This window comes from Myotis yumanensis, unplaced genomic scaffold (assembly GCF_028538775.1).
Source record: "Myotis yumanensis isolate MYYU_CA2020_CCGP unplaced genomic scaffold, mMyoYum1.0.hap1 SCAF_1, whole genome shotgun sequence".
Taxonomy (NCBI): domain Eukaryota; kingdom Metazoa; phylum Chordata; class Mammalia; order Chiroptera; family Vespertilionidae; genus Myotis; species Myotis yumanensis.
This window is the reverse complement of record NW_027223752.1, coordinates 198,525,776-198,530,288: the sequence shown is the minus strand read 5'-3', so window position 1 is coordinate 198,530,288 and position 4,513 is coordinate 198,525,776.

Below are 4,513 nucleotides of genomic sequence, written 5' to 3'. Positions count from 1 at the left end.
CTTCTCTGAATTTTTTTAGATATAATCTATATATATAAAAAGCCAGCAACTGTAATGCCCGAATGACCAAACAACCAGTCACTCACTGACCACCAGGGGATATAGACGCTCAATGCAGGAGTTGCCCTCTAGTGGTCAGTGCACTCCCACAGCGGGAGAGCCACTCAGCCAGAAGCCGGGTGCACGAGCCTCTCCCACCTCTGGCAGGCGCAATCTCCAGCAAACAGATTACAGTCCCAATGCCCGGGTGGTGGGGGTGTAGCCGGAATGACCATGGATCAGTCCTTGCTGGCCTCTGGAGCACTCCCTTCAGACCGTGTGGCTGCAACGCACCCCTTACCTATTGCCCTCTGGGTCTCCAGATGCAGGCTTGGGAAGAACCCACAGAGGCACTTCACAAACGTACTGCCTGGGCCGGCCCCCATCTCTAGAGCAAGTGCTGGTGAAGTCCAGCCCAATGAAGAACACCCACACATGTCCGTGGGGAGCCCTTTGCAACTTCCACCTACCACCCGGCCCCGAGCCCATCTCCCGGAAAGGTCCGTAACCTGGCACCGAATACCCGCTCCTGGATCCCTGCAGAGTGCTGGTCAGCTCCGGTGGGCCGAGGGGCACCAGCAGGTGCTGGCCTGACCTGTTCGGTTCAGGCAGCCCCACACTTGGGCTGGGAGCTGCGTGGAAAAATCACCCCCTATACTTTGCTGGTACAATCTACTGGGAACAAACTCAGCATGGAACATTTGTGTATGACTGGGACAACCTTGATACTGACCCTGGCCCCCTGGAACTCACCCTCAGGCATCAGGGCCATTTTCCACCCCTTAGCTATTGCCCTGTTCCTTCGGATGTGGAACTGAAATATTAAGAATGTGTCTTACCCAGAATGCGATCCGCCTCTCCCCCCTTCCCTTCTACCACCCTCAGCTGCCACTTCCAAGCCAGACTGGTCCCCACCTTCAGAGAGAGTCCTAGAAAAAGTGAGAAAATCCCAATCTGATGAGTAGGTCTCCCACAGGTGTCCACAGCGGATTCCATCACAACCTTCCCAGGCCTGGCCTGCATCCGGGTCCCTCGGGGCTCCCACATTCCCCACAGAACCCCAGTAGCTCCGGCGGGTGGGCGGGCCCAAGGATGACAGCTCCTGTGGATGGATGCCTTCCCTCCAACCCCGTGGTGCTGGTACGCAGCCCAGGGATGCCCACAGCTCAGCCAGAACTTGCTGCAAGGCACATACCCCATAAGCCTACAGGTACAATCTCCAAAAAACAGATGAAGCCTACAGGTACAATCTCCAGGAAACAGTTACTCAGAGTAACCAGGATGAGCCTGATATTGCAGCCAGGCTCCTGGAACTCTGCCTCAGGCATAGAGATAAAATCTCATCCCTTACCAGTTACCTCAGAGCTACAGAGGAAGCAGCAATATAAAAATGGCCACACGTGGCAACTGACAATTAGGGTAAAAGTCAGAGAGATGGATCTGCAGGGTGGGGGCATGGGAGAGAGAGCACCCCTTCCCTCCAAGATCCCCAACTTTGTATTGTTCACCTCTGAGCATGTCTTATCTGGCTCTGAGTGGTGGAAAGCGTTCAGCATGGCCCAAGGTGTTCACTGGGGGCCTCCTGGCTGGCTAGGCCCAACTGTGGCCACAGAAGGAACATTTGGAAATATTTTTTCAGGAAGCTACAGGTAGGAGGACAGACTCAGGCGGCTCAGGGAACGTGGAAACTCCCTGGATACGCGGGTGTGGGCTCCCAATTTCCTTTCAATGTGCATGAATCTGTGCACCAGGCCACTAGTCTATATATATCAAAGCCTAAGCGACCGTCTGACCATTTGACCATTCAACTGGTAGCTCTGATGCACACTGACCACTAGGGGGCAGATGCTCAATGCCCAGGGATGAAAACATGGAACAAACTAATGAATCTCAGAGGGATGAAGGGAGGGGGAGGGCAGGAAGAGATTAACCAAAGATCTTATATGCATACTAGAGGCCCAGTGCATGGATTCATGCACCTGTGGGGTCTCTCGGCCTGGCCTGTGGGGATTGGGCCAAAACCGGTCTTCAACATCCCTCGAGGGGTCCCGGATTGCGAGAGGGTGCAGGCCAGGCTGAGGGACCCCACCAGTTCATGAATCCATGCACCAGGCCTCTAGTTGACATATAACACTGTAATAGTTTCAGGTGTCCAACATAGTGATTAGATATGTGTATATAGTTGTGCTTTCTCACTTTACAAAATGACTATTTCATCAACTTCTTAGTGAAATCCACCTGCCATATCTTGTCAATTTTAAGGTATTTTTTTCAAATTATAAAATCTCTGAACTTTTACAATTGCTATTTAGCTATAAGGCAAATTATGGTATTGCATGTTTATTTTTGAACCACAAAAGTATCACTATCAAAACATGTATTAGTGTCAATATCTTAAACAATAAAATGTAGCTTTACCTAATCATATCTATTGAATAGTTTTAAAAAAGAATGCTTTAATATTTATTTTGGAATTGAGATTATTTATTTTGGAATTTAAAAAATATAATGTTTACTTCCTTTGCAAATTGTTGAGGGCAAGGGAGCAGAGAAAAATCAATAGTTACTAATTAAGGGGAGAAATATCCTCTTATGAATAAGAACTGGATCTGAAGGTGAAGATCAGATACCTCTTAAATTGTTTGCAAAAATAAAATATAAGATACTTGCCTGTAGACCAAGTGTAATATTATCATGTCAACAAGCGCTATAGAGATTATAGCTATGAAGGCAACTATAGAATTAATATACCCTAAGTCTTTCCACTCTTTCCTTTTAAAAAAGTTATTCTACTCACACAATGTGCTCAAGTATATGGAAAACATGTGTAGTCCAACGCTAGGTCACTGAGCAATGGGCATTTACTATCTCCCAGCTATATTTATTCACATCTCAACTGCTATATGCCAAACACGTTGAAAAGCACTAGAAATATAAAGATAGACAAAATGTGCTCCTACTCTGAAAGAGACCACATGCCACCAAAGAAGACAATTTTATAAGATTACTGAAAATGGCCCTCATTTTTACCTGGCTTATGATAGGACTAAATCTTCCTGTCCATTGGAGATTGGAAGAAGGAGACTATATGATCCAAGATGGGCCAATTATTTTGTCTCTGCTGTCTCTCAAGAATTTAAATTGAGAGATATAGATGCAACATCAGCAGTTGGATCAAATGGTGAAGAGCAAGCATGAATTTCCAGGAAACTCTGACCCTGAAATCTCCTATCATCACCCCTTTTGAATACTTCTTTGTCCACTATGTCAAAATTTCTCTGTATTACATGAGATTGGAACCCCCAAATTAACCTTCTTTTACTAGAGGTTTGTAATCCTTTCAAACAAGAAGGGGAAAGGTAATTCAAGCAGAATGATATACAATAAAATGTAATATGATAAAACATAAATGATAAGTATGAGAAAGAAAAATTTAAGTAAGATTAAAATATCTTAAAATAAAAAATATTTTCTTCCCAAAGTTGGATCTAATGCACTCCTCTCTTTCTTCCAAAGAAAATCCAGTCCTTCAATTTATTTCCATTTCCTACTTGAAGGGTTCTGTAATATATGACTACAAACTATCAAGAAATAAGGATACCTTTTTCTCCGCATGAGAAAGGTCTACTTCCATGATTCTGAATGTAGAATAATGATTTTAACATCAATTTCATTCAATTTTGATACCAGTAAAATGAATTCATCCAATTCTTGACCTATAATATTATGTATATTTAACAAAGTGTTTATTCTATTTCCCAACATGTTATTTATAAAATTAAGCCTTACTATCCCAGGTCAGTATATAAAATTTCAGATAAAAAAAGTCTAAAGATGAAAGGCAAAAATGAAAATCCAATAGTACCCAAAATTAGGAAATTAATGTGTTGCATTCATTAATTATTATTATAACCATTAATAAACTATACAGTGTCTGTTAGTAAAATATATATCTGTATATACACAGATACATAAAACATATGTAATCCTATATAATAAAGAGGTAATATGCAAATTGACCATCACTCCAACACACAAGATGGCTGCCCCCATGTGGACACAAGATGGTCGCCACAAGATGGCCGGCAGGGGAGGGCAGTTGGGGGCGACTGGGCCAGCAGGGGAGGGCAGTTGGGGGAAACCAGGCAAGCAGGTGAGGGCAATTAGGGATGACCAGGCCTACAGGGGAGGACAGTTAGGGCAATCAGGCCAGCAGGGGAGCAGTTAGGTGTCGATCAGGCTGGCAGGGGAGTGATTAGGGGGTGATCAGGCTGGCAGGCAGAAGCAGTTAGGGGCAATCAGGCAGGCAGGCAGGCAAGTGGTTGGGAGCCAGCAGTCCTGTGGGATTGGGCCTAAACGGGTAGTCGGACATTCCTCGAGGGGTCCCAGATTGGAGAGTGTGCAGTCTGGGCTGAGGAACACACCCCCCTGCATGAATTTCATGCACCAGGCCTCTAGTTATATATAAAACATA